The sequence below is a fragment of the Natator depressus genome, chromosome 5, assembly GCF_965152275.1.
Source record: "Natator depressus isolate rNatDep1 chromosome 5, rNatDep2.hap1, whole genome shotgun sequence".
NCBI classification, from domain to species: domain Eukaryota; kingdom Metazoa; phylum Chordata; order Testudines; family Cheloniidae; genus Natator; species Natator depressus.
Genome location: NC_134238.1, coordinates 42,491,432 through 42,504,413, shown reverse-complemented (window position 1 = coordinate 42,504,413; position 12,982 = coordinate 42,491,432). Strand labels below are relative to the sequence as shown.

The following is a 12,982-nucleotide window of genomic DNA, read 5'->3' as shown; positions in this document are numbered from 1 at the left end:
CAAACACACTCCAAACCCACTCGGTCCCAGTTAGCAACAATCTCATTGCAGTACATTGATATTTACTGCAGAGCGCACTGGGCTAGAGGGCCCCGTAAAGCTTTCAGTATGATTTAAACTCGCATGGTCTTTATATAGGTCAGCAAAGAGAAGTGTAATTTCCCCTGGTTTCATTTGGTTGAAGTTGCCTGTTCTAGCACTTAATTAATGACTCTGGTGACATGTTTGGAAAGCAGTAATGTTTCTAACCCCAAGTGCACTGCCAAATTGAGTACTTCCTCCTCGTTGTCTATTTTGGAGAGAAGAGTGAACTTAAATCTATGTTCTGCTCATAAAAAGAAAGGAAACTATTTTTATGGCTTCTGAAAAATGTATTTCTGCCCCAGTGCCCATCTATTTCAATTATGGTTGCATGAAAGAAAAGGTGATATAAGGATTTTGGAAGCTAGGGAAAGGAAGAGAGGGGAAGACAAAGAGAAATATGCAATATGGTACCAGTCACAATAATCTGCATCATTGCTTGACTTCAACAGTAAACCTTACCACGCTCTTTATAACACCAGCCTTCAAACCCAAGCAGTTAGTGTCTGTTATACCAGGGAAAAGGCCTCTGAGCTTCACATGCTGCATTCAAACTGAGCTGTAGTGAGGGTGAAAATTATGGAGAAAAATGAAGACAGAGACAAATCAACAGCAATGGGTATATGTCCTGCAGTTATTACTCAGTCCTTACTGAGACACAGCTTCCATTGGCTGAAGTAAAAGTTTTGCCTGAGTCAAATACTGAGTAAGGACTGCAGGAGTTAGCCTGGAATAATAACAGGTTTCAGAGTAGCAGCCGGGTTAGTCTGTATTCACAAAAAGAAAAGGAGTACTTGTGGCACCTTAGAGACTAACAAATTTATTAGAGCATAAGCTTTCGTGAGCTACAGCTCATTTCATCGGATGCATGCAGTAGAAAATACAGTGGGGAGATTTTATATACACAGAGAACATGAAACAATGGGTGTTACCATACACACTGTAACGAGAGTGATCAGGTAAGGTGAGCTATTACCAGCAGGAGGAGGGAGGATAGGTTCCTGGGTTGGTGTTTTTGTTGTGTAGTGTGTGGTTGCTGGTGAGTATTTGCTTCAGGTTGGGGGGCTGTCTGTAAGCGAGGACTGGTCTGTCTCCCAAGATCTGTGAGAGTGATTTTTCAGGATAGGTTGTAAATCTTTGATGATGCGCTGGAGAGGTTTTAGTTGGGGGCTAAGGTGACGGTTAGTGGCGTTCTGTTATTTTCTTTGTTGGGCCTGTCCTGTAGTAGGAGACTTCTGGGTACTCTTCTGGCTCTGTCAAACCATTTTTTCACTTCAGCAGGTGGGTATTGTAGTTGTAAGAATGCTTGATAGAGATCTTGTAGGTGTTTGTCTCTGTCTGAGGGGTTGGAGCAAATGCGGTTGTATCGTAGAGCTTTGCTGTAGACGATGGATCGTGTGGTGTGGTCTGGATGAAAGCTGGAGGCATGTAGGTAGGCATAGTGGTCAGTAGGTTTCCAGTATAGGGTGGTGTTTATGTGACCATCACTTATTAGCACCGTAGTGTCCAGGAAGTGGATCTCTTCTGTGGACTGGTCCAGGCTGAGGTTGATGGTGGGATGGAAATTGTTGAAATCATAGTGGAATTCCTCAAGGGCTTCTTTTCCATGGGTCCAGAGGATGAAGATGTCATCAATGTAGTGAAAGTAGAGTAGGGGCATAAGGGGACAAGAGCTGAGGAAGCATTACATTGATGCACTACATCCTTGCTTACAGACAGAAAAAGAATAAATGGACACAAATCAGACGTCAAGAATTATAACATTCAAAAACCAGTCGGAGAACACTTCAATCTCTTTGGTCACTCGATTACAGACCTAAAAGTGGCAATTCTTCAACAAAAAAACTTCAGAAACAGACTCCAACGAGAGACTGCTGAATTGGAATTAATTTGCCAACTGGACACAGTCTTGAATAAAGACTTGGAGTGGATGTGTCATTACACAAAGTAAAACTCTTTCCCCACGTTTATCCCCCCCCCCCCCCATTCCTCTCAGGTTCTTGTCAACTGCTGGAAATGGCCCACCTTGATTATCACTACAAAAGGTTCCCCCCCCGCCGCCGTCCTCCCCCCTCCTGCTGGTAATATCTCACGTTACCTGATCACTCTCATTACAATGTGCATGGTAACACCCATTGTTTCATGTTCTCTGTGTATATAAAATCTCCCCACTGTATTGTCTACTACATGCATCCGATGAAGTGAGCTGTAGGTCACGAAGCTTGTGCTCAAATAAAATTGTTAGTCTCTAAGGTGCCACAAGTACTCCTGGAATAATAGTGACCATGCACGTAGTTGACAGCCAATCGATGTAAATCAGAAAATGTATCAGCTGTCAGAGTTTTATACTGAGGATGCTTAGGAGAAGAGAGGCTACTGCAGTCCCTTTTTCCCCCCACCATCACCCTGACCATTTACATGCAATTTCCTCAGCTTTGGTCTCTCTTACTCAGTGGAAGGAAACATAGGGTACTATTTATTACAGATGTACTGATTGATTGAAAAAGACACAAAAGGACAGAATAAATTCATCTGTTTGCTTTCTACTTTTGCCTACCCCCGCGCTTTCCGTGTTTTTGTTGTCCTTTGAAATTTGGCCCAACACTGTGCACTTTCACTGACATCAATGGAAAAACTCCCATGGCCCCAGTGATGCAGGGACCACCCCACAATATTTGCTATGGATAACTCACAGGGGTGTTTTAAGGATTGTGAGGTCGACAGATACTACAGTAATGGCAGCCATATAAGTACATAAGAAAATAGCTATATTCCCAATTGCCACTCTGACTTCCCAGAACAATCTATATCAAATACTTCAGCCTTCCTTACAAGAGCAGAATAAAGTTAACATGCATTGAACAGGAACATGGACAAAACTTTTGCAAAAATAAAATATCACCATGCGATGGTAATTATGATATGACCATTCACCATAATATTTTTAGAAAGAAGAATTTAAAAATATATCCTTTGAGGTCTGTAGACTGCTAGTTAATTTTTACTTAACGGCCGGACTGCTGCATATAAACCTGAGCTGGTATAGGTAAATACACCTGTTTTCTTTAAATAGATGCTGATGATGCTGAGGTGTTCTCTGTAGTGAAACAGATACTGGAAAGATGGTCTTGCTGTGGAGAAACCAAAGCAATTTTTCAGTTTTTCAAAACACAAGCATGGAAGAAGGGACTACTGGGATCAGGTAAGACTGAGAAAAAATAATGTCTGATAAGGGAAAAAATTATTATAAACTGCTTAGCTGGACCTCGATGGTACAGCCAGCTGAAAGAATAATGGCAAGAGCTTTTATCTGGCTAATATTGACCGGGGTAGCAAAACATGTGAAATAGCACTGTACTTCTGTAAACTACGCTGATTCTTTGCAAATAATTCTTGCAAACTTGGGGTTTCCTCCAGTTGCCAAAGCAGTCAGTAGGAGCTCTGCCATTGACTTCAGTGGGAGCAGGAGCAGACCAGTAGATAAACAAGAAAAACAGAACCAACGCAAAGTTGTTGTTTTTTTCTTCACCTCGGCCAAGATTTTCAAAAATGACAGGTGATTCAGGGTGCTCCAGTTTGGGGGGACCGAAACGGAGATCCCTTAAAGGAGCCTGGTTTTCCGAGACCAAGTATTCAGCAGTTCTTGAAAATCAGGCCCTTTTAGAATGTCTCAGCCTGGGCACCCAAAAATTGAGACACCTACAATCATCTAGTTGCTTTTGAAATTCTTGTGGAAAAAAATTTAAAAGTTCAGTAGCTTTAAATGCCCGCAGCTCTCCTCCAGAAGATTGCATTATAAAGGTAAATATTTATACTTCTTACCTGTTCCTTTACAGAGCTGCTTTAAAACTGAACAGTGCTTGCAACCACCTTACCCTCCACTGGATTTTTGGGAATGCCCATTTACAGATGCAGATCTGAACTTTCCAGCTTTGGCCTATCACTGTAATGGGCTCAAAGCACAAATCTGACAACCTTCTCCCCCAAACTCTGGGGAAGTTCAGATTCTGATCCAAATCTGCAGCCAAACTCCCTGGCTCTGGTCTATCTCTAGTTCTGTTGTCATGGTTTGAATAGTAAAGTAGTTTGGTATATTGCTTAATAGTGTTTTATTTTATTTTATTCTGGAGGAAGAATATGGAGAGAAGATTCTGGAAGAAATATAATTTTGTAATAAAACCAAAGAAATGCAAAAAGGTAATAGTTATGCAATTTGTAATGCTGTCAACTTTATGGTGATGTTTCACCATGTCACTAATACTAATTAAGGAATTCTCCAGCTGATGCTTAGTTGTGTCTCACTGTCTAAAGGCAGACACTCTGTGTACCACACTAGCCTTTTTCCAGTGGGCTGGGACTGAGAGTCGATTAAGATATGGGACTTGGTATTCCATAACATCCATTAGATGAAGGGAATCCTGTTATTTAGCTGTATTTATCACTAGATCCAAATAAAACCATGCAAGCCTTGAAACACCGTACTGCACCTGCACTGCTTTGGAGAACTGTTTCAGTGAAATCAGATGTAACCTCCAAATTTAATCCTGAGAGATGTGTTAACGGACTTCAGAACTCAATTTTAAACTGAGAATGTATTAGAATTTGGTTTGTTGATGTTATGCAGGCTGTTACAGTGAGTACCAATCTGACAGGGTCTTTTTTATTTTTTAAATGGTGTGATGCATGCTTTTATCTCCATGCGATGGTGATTGGGATATGACCCATCAACACATGTATTTGTGTATTGATTGTGGTGGTGGTGTGTTACGGCATTATGCAAGCAGTTACTGTAAGTTGCAATGTGATGCGATGGCGCTGTTGTGTTATGCAGGCTTCTACTGTACGTAGTGGAGTAACGTAATGGAGTTGTGCAGGCTGCTATTGTGTGTAATATAGTAATGGGAGGCATTGTGTTAGGGGGTTTATACAGGCTGCTACTGTATGCAATGATGTGAGAGTGTTGTTATGTAATGCTGTTATGCAGGCAGTCACGGTATGTAGTGATGTGATAGCACTGGGGCGTTGTGGTGTAATGCAGGTGGTTACTGTGTGTAGTATTATGATAGTGTTGTGTTGTGTAGGCTGTTACTGTATAAGTTCCTAAAACCTGGGCTTGGATAAGGCAATCATTGTATGTACTTTAAAAGGGACCCCCCCCCAGCCAGCATTGAACCTGACCTATTCTACTGCTACTGACACCTGGCAGAAGAATTACATGAGTACTCATTTTCATTTGCTCATTTATGGCCAAATTTTAAATAGCCTTAGTTTTGTCTGTGCACAAAAGTCTCTCTGCATTGATGAACATGCAACTGTGCACACAAATCAGGTGGTAGGCTTGTGATTACATAACCCCAGAGCCCAAATCAGAATATTTGCACATACACAAAATGAAGGCCTTTTAGAGTCTGACATTCATCAAATTCAGACTTAAGATTTACCCATATTTGCATGTCTAATTTGCATTTGCAACTACCAAAACTGTGCTGGCAAATTGGGCATTTGGATCTATTTGGGTGCATAAATACACAAGTGGACAGTAATTGGATGCAAACAACATAGGCCTCGTGCCTCAACTTTCTGAAAAACAGGCATTCAGTGTCAAAATGAAAGAAAAAAAGGGGGGGAAACAGTGTAACATAATATCCCTGTGCATCACATGAGAATGATTCTTCCTGGCAGTAAGGTATTCTTTGCATTGCCTACAGTGACAAGAGCTGCTTTGGAGTCAGAATTATGATAACAGAACCCCTCTTGAAAATTCCTTACACGGGCAGGAGAGATTCTGAGAGATTGTGTCTAGCCGGTGTACAGATGCACAAGGGAGTGGATGAGTAAAAGTGCAAATGGACTGTCAGACCTTTCACGCTCCATTAGCAGCACCAGTCACACCAAAAGGGGAAGGAAGTAAAGAGAGTAGATGGAGCTATAATCTTGCCCCCCACCATACCACCCTGCAGAGCTTATTGACTAAAGAAGGGAGTGCCCACTGCCCCTTCTTAAGGGGAGCAGCCGCAGATGTGATCCCCATGTGCCTTGGAGAGCCCTGGACCACTAGCAGCATGGACCTGTGCCTGTAAGGCACAATGAGCCCATAAAACTCAATCTCCTAGTCCTTCATATCTCATACAGTGTGCAAGGATTTGTTAGGATGCAGTGCATTTGTTAGAATGCTACTACAGCTTTTAACCAAGTAGCTATTCTTTGTATGTAATCCCCTCCTCCATGTGACAGTGTCAGATTTAATAGCTGAAAACATCTAGAATCACGAACCGCCTACACACAAAGACTTGGCACACAAGTTCTCACTGAAAATAGAGTACCCCTTAAAAACTCCTGGGAATACCCTTAGACTCTAATGCCAAATACTTTCTGGGGTTAAAGCAGGGCAAACCACCCTAGAGATTCAGTCAGAAATTACCACAGTGTACAGAGAGAGAGAGAGAAATCAGAAACTGTCTGAAACAGACCAGAAATAATCACCCATTTACAGTGGTGAAGAGAGAGGTGGAAGGGAACAGATCTAGTTAGCAAAGCTGCCAAGACACTGAACAAAAGGCTTAACATACTTGTCTATTCAGTGGGAAAATTCTCTCCATGCATTGCATGAATGGCACATAGTGTACAATGCAGCTCATTGCACAGTGGCACACACTCTTTGCAAAGCCTACTAAATAGTTACACATTTAAAGTTTTAACAGGATGATGAACTTGATGATAAAGCAGTAACTACTTCATTTGTAAAGTCACATCTTAAACCAATTTTTAGACCATATGTTATTCATGTGGGATGTGCCTTTCTTTAAAATATTTCTGTTTCTGATAAAAGCCTCACAGTGTAAAACTACTCTTTTAGAGTATTTCTATTATCTTATATATTAAGTTGATCTTTAAAAAAGAATAGCCCTAACCTTATTAAAAGATTAAAATACAAATATTTTATTCCTTAGAAGTGTCAGGTTTGAGCACTCATCAGCTGTAAGGCTGGGAAGCAGCACAAAGCGATCCCAAGCATACTGCAGAATCAGGGCCATTTTATATAAGTACAAATAATGGCATCAGGTGCAAGACAATGGAGAATCAGGCCCGCAGACTTGGTGTGGACTCTGAGCCAGATGTTTTGAACCTTAAACCTATTCAGATCAAATTAAATCACTAATAATTGGTGCCTTTGGACTGTAGAAAAGTCTGCTGCTGCATCGCTGTACTATAGCCAGCTGCTCTCTTCCTGGTCCGGCAAGGGCTGGATTGTTGCAGTATTGCAAAGTAAAGGGGAATTCACAGCCCTGTTGAGCAGCATCCTTTTAAAAGGGATGTATCTTGCTCTAGTCTAGAGCAAGCATTCCAGACAGGCTCATTGGGATCCAAGTCACCTCAGTGAAGGACAATGCAAATTTCCTCTGGTCTTGACTGAAAAAACAGAGCAGTGGCGCTGGAACAGTTTTTATAGTGGGGATGCTGAAAGCCAGCAAAACTGTAAAGCAGTGGTCCCCAAAATTTTTACCTCGCCCCCCGCTCCTTACCCCTGCCTGTGCCCCCCACCCACACCCCCTAGAGCTGGGGCCAGGAGCAGGGCCGTGGCTCCAGGAGGGGGGGGGACGCAGACTGGTGTAAGGGGGTCGAGGCTGGGGCCGCAGCTGCGGCCCAGTGCACAGTGTTGGGTGTGGGGCCAGGAACAGAACCCCGAGTGCGGGGCTGGCAGCTGGGACCCTGCATGCAGGGCCTGGAGCAGAGTCCCACGTAAAAATGCAGCACCCCCCATACCCTTAGTTCCCGTGCTTATGCAACAGAGGTGTCAGGGGACAGAATAACTCTAACCTCATGTTGCAGCAGCTCTTTATGGGAGATATAAAGGATTTAAAGTAGTAAAGGTCAAAACATACCCTAATAAGAGCCTCAGGGATCTGCTAAAAGAGAGTCATCTTGTCTCCTGAACAGTGGTGCTGGAACATTTTTTATAGTGGGGGTGCTGAAAACTAGTGAAATTATAAAGCAGTGGTCCTCACACTTTTTACCTCATGCCCCCCTTACCCCTGTCTCTGCCCTCCCCCCAATCCCTTGAGCTGGGGCTGGGAGCAGGGCCATGGCTTTGGGTGGGGGGCATCGTGGACAGGTATAAGGGGGCCATGGCTGGGGCCACAGCTAGGGGTGGATGCGGATCCCTGGGTGCGGAGCCAGGAGCGGAGCATGGGGCCGGTAGCTGGGACCCCGGGTGCAGGGCCAGGAGCAGAGCCCCATGTAAAAGCTGGGGGTGCTGCAGCACCACCCGTACCCATAGTCCCTGCGGCTATGCTCCTGAATTCAGTACATGTCTTAATTTTTAAAATCTTTACATTAACCACATAACACTGCTATTCTGGGGACTAAAGACACCCTTTCATAGCTTTAAATAATGCAGTGAGATGAGCTTATCAGAGAAAGCAAGTGTATATTTAGTTGATTTAGTTGGGGATTGGTCCTGCTTTGAGCAGGGTGTTGGACTAGATGACCTCCTGAGGTCCCTTCCAACCCTGATATTCTATGATTCTATGATACATAATGAAGAGTAAATGGGTGTAAAGGCAACTATCCTACCCCTGAAATTCTCTTCATGGAACAGAATAAGATATTTGCGTTTGAAACCCCATTTCAGGCCCCAGATGTTGCCCTCAGACACAGTACATGCACGGAACTCCCACTGATGTCTGTGGGAGTTATGTACATGGATATCTGATGTCAGCATTAGTCTAAGGCAGGGTTTCTCATATTCCATTACACCACAACCCCCTTCTGACAACAAAAATTATTACATGACCCCAGGAAGGGGCACTGAGCTCTCCCAAGTCCTGCTGCCGTGGGGTGGGGAGATCAAAGCCAAAGCCCGAGCCCCACTGCCCCAGACAGGTGGAGGGGCAGAGCCGAAGCCCAAGGGCTTCAGTCCCAGGCAGGGGGCCTGTAACCTGAGCCCGCCGCTCAGGGCTAAAGCCGTTGGGCTTCAGATTCGGCACCGGGCAGTGGGGCTCTGGCCCCAGGCCCGAGCAAGTCTAAGCTAGCTCTGGCGATCCCATTAAAACAGGGTCACGACCCACTTTGGCGTCCTGACCCACAGTTTGAGAACTGCTGGTCTAAGGCATTTACTACAGGCTTTCTAAGTATAGCAGTGTTCAGGCAACATGCCAAGAGCTTGTTTCCCAAATATGAATATGGGATTAAGAGATGACAGGGAATGCTTTTTCAGGATGATTCATAGCACTTTTGCACTGAAGATGGTCTTGTGCAAGAGACTTCAGAAAAATGAGGGGGTGGTGGAAAATCAAAGATGATGTTAAGGGGGGTGAAATTAAACATATCCAAACATTGTCTCAAGAAGAGAAAACACAAACTCCCTGTAGAGAGGTCTTTTTAACATGCAACAAACTTTATTACAACTAAGCTGTACACAAAGAAAAAGACATTGTAGTTGCAACAGGATCAAAGCTTTTGAAATGTTAGAGGATTTGAGAGAAAATTGGAAAAATAACTACAGTTCAGAGCAGAATGTGTTGTCAACATACAATTGGCTATTGTACTAGGAACAGGGACAAACAATAGTTCAATCCCCAAGGTGGCACATCTGTGCAAACATCACCATCAAAGTCAAGATGCATTGCTAGTAATATGGTAATAAAGGTTCACATCACAGTAGCTGGGGGGGTGTAATTGACCTGTCTACAGAGCAAGGGAGTACAGAAGTGTTTGCTAACACCAAGGGAAATGGAGTTCTGAGACACATGTCAGGGAAAAAAGGATAAGACTTCAACAGCCTGGAGAAACTGGTAGACTCTGAATGACTAGGTGAGCCACATATTTTCTGATTTCTCTTTTGTAAGATCAGTGGCTGGTCCTCCCTAGGCAAAGCTTGGGTATGTTTTTCTACTGTTTGACCTTGAGTTAATTTGATCGAAACTTCTGACCTTTGGTGAGAGGTGGTAGGAGGCAAAAAGGTACCTGACCTGGAGTGTCTGGTCAAAGGCATGGAGGAAAAGACTGTCTCTCCTCAAGAGGTCCTCCTAACACACTGGGTATGTCTACCTTTGAGCTGGGGGGTTGTTTCCCAGCTTGAGGCAACATACCTGTGCGAGCTCTGATCAAGCTAACATGCTAAAAATAGAGTGTAGCCAGCATCGTGCAAATGGCAGGAGGATCTAGCTGCCCTGAGTACAATCCCATTTGAAATCCTAGGAGCTTACTTGGGGTGGCTAGCCCCTCCCTCACACTGTCGTACTCTATTCTTAACGAACTAGCTTGATCAGGGTACGCCTGGGTTCCTCAAGCTGGGCATTACACCCCCTGTTCCAACTATAGACATACCCACTGTCTGAAGTTGGTAAGGCACACAGGAAAATGTGATAACTGCAAATAATGAAATCGATAGGGTAAGGGACTAAAGGTTACAGCTCATTAAGAGCTGTTCACAAATGAGCTACAGACCAAAGCTCATCTACTATGCAAACATTTCTTTCTTCCAGTTCCTTCCTTTTTAACCTCACCTCTAACCAATTTTGACTGTCATTAACATCACTTCCCCTGAGACAACATCACAAATAATATTTTAAAAAAAATGAACTAAACCAAAGTGTAACATTTGAAACAAAGTTCATATAAGTTCATGATCTTATATTGTATAACTCTCCTTTCCATTGCCTTTGCTCACTCACCATCTTTCCCTGTCTCAGGTTCTGTCTTACCTAGCCTATACTGTAAGTGCCTAAGAACAGGGATGTAATTTTTTTTATTTGTAAAGTACCATGAACACTTTTGCAGCTGTATGAATTAACATTAATAATAAAACAAGCACTATAATGATTAACACAGCAAATATTGTGCTTGCAAATAGTTCAGATTATCACAAAATGTTTGCAAAATATACAACACAGTGACAAATTTGATAGCGTTTTACCACTATAATTGCTGTGGTTATTCTAATGGAAAATTTACAGGGTAAGATTCTCTGCTTGTGTAATGTGGTGCAGCTAGTGGATCTGCACCAGTTAATGTGAGAAAAATCATGAACAGAAACAAAATTGGTGCAGAACAGCACCAAGCGAAGTTGAGCCAAGTCAGCATCTAGCTTAAGTCTGGGATACATTTTTTAAAATCCCTTTATGAAAATCCCTCACTTCTGCACACAGGAAACTCACTTGCAGTTGTATATTCACAAATATTCTATGTTAGGCACTTCTCTCTAGATGAGAATATTGGAGGGGAGTCCAACATATGTTGGAATTACTTGGTGACTGCAGCCCAAGACTAAACAACAGGTAATGTTTCTCAATTAGACATGCTAATCCTCCTTACAAAAACCAGACAAGTATGCTGTACATTCATACCAAGCCCTTCAGCTTAGTCTTCTATGGCAATCTTCTTATGTTGCATAGCTGAGACAACCCAGCTGTTGCATGGCCTATAATGATTCCAGATAATAGATGAAAAGTAATCCTTTTAAAATCATACAGTGAGATTATATGTATGCATCCCCACAAACCAGTTCATTTCCAGTAGAAAAAAGTGTCATAAAGTATCAAACAAATTGACATTGTTTTCTTTTACCAAGAACCAAATGAAATCTGCAGTTTGAGCAAGCTTAACCTTAGGTGAGAAGTAAAAACCACTATGTAAAATCCATGTGGAGAATGTCTTTTTAGCTGTCTTCAAGAATGATCATATATCTAATAACCCAATATCCTAATCGGAACTGCCCCCCTATGCAAGTCCACAGAAATCAGTGGGGCTGGGTGGAGTGCAATGCACTCTGGAACTTACCCAGGTCATACAAACCAAAAGACCATGACAGGACAGTGAGCTACAGAGCATATCTCTGCCTGTCAGAGAAATGTTCTAGTTTACAATACTCCTTCAAGACTGGATTGTAAATAGTTAGCTCTACTACCCCATCTTCTGACACAAAGGACAAGAGCGCCCCTCCCCACCCTTGGGTGCCTAAACTCTGCCCAGTGCAGGTGGGGAGTAAGAGGGCCATACATGCCTTGCTTGTGACTTGCTGTCCCTGAAATCCAGGGCAGCCCCTAACAAAAGTAACTTGTGCCGCTGGAACAGCAATTACACCAGCCCAGGGTCACCTGAGCATAGTACATTCTGGCCACACTGCCTCCGACTCTTGGTGTATTCCCAGAGTGCTCACTATGTGCAAAGGTGAGAACAGTGAATCTTCTTTCAAGAAGCAGTAACCAGACTGCCTTCTCCTCTGGCATGGTGGGTCACCTATTCATAGAGAGGCTGGGAGCTTCCTAATTCCATTCTTCTTCAGGGATAGCCCACAACTAATCTAGACTGGAATTTCACTCAACCCTTTGGTGCAGTGGGACTCAGTAAACCGTCCACCTCCTCCTTATACTCAAATTTAGTATCACCGTGGGTTTATGCCGAAGAGCTCACCTTGGAATTTGGCAATGTCTCCCCTTTGGATGAGAGTACACCGGGAACACCAAATGTTCTCCACTTCTCTCATTTGCTCCCTCCTCTGCCTCACCCTTCAAATATGCTCCTGTCGTGCTTTTAAAGAGCACTTGTCTGCATATCTTGTTGACATTTTGCTTCACTACACAATCAAGCTTTTCCTCCATTTCCTCAAGAGTCTGAGAAGCAGTTTTTAGGTCTTATTCAGATTAATTGCACTAGTTTGTATCTGCTTTCATTAAGAGCCCTTATACCAGTGAATAGGGCACCAAAGTAAAATTCTCCCTTTTAAAGATGTTTTGCCTACTTGAGGATCACAGAAACAGTAATCAGTATTAAAAAAAGTAGTCTCTCTCTTAAAAGACAAACTGCATGAAAGGATTTAAATTAAAGGAATACATTTGAAAACAGGATTTGAAAAATTCAAATACAGCAAAATGAAGTATTGAAAAAAATAACTGAAACA

The 12,982-nt window shown here is 42.9% G+C and overlaps 1 long non-coding RNA gene across 1 annotated transcript in view; it reads right to left on the bottom strand.

Moving 5' to 3' along the window:
• Positions 1–443: 443 nt before the first annotated feature.
• Positions 444–12,982, bottom strand: part of LOC141988130 (uncharacterized) — an 84,045-nt gene continuing 71,506 nt past the window's right edge. Inside the window, exon 4 of the long non-coding RNA XR_012639666.1 lies at positions 444–640. This is a non-coding gene — a long non-coding RNA (uncharacterized LOC141988130). The remainder of the gene's footprint in view (positions 641–12,982) is intronic.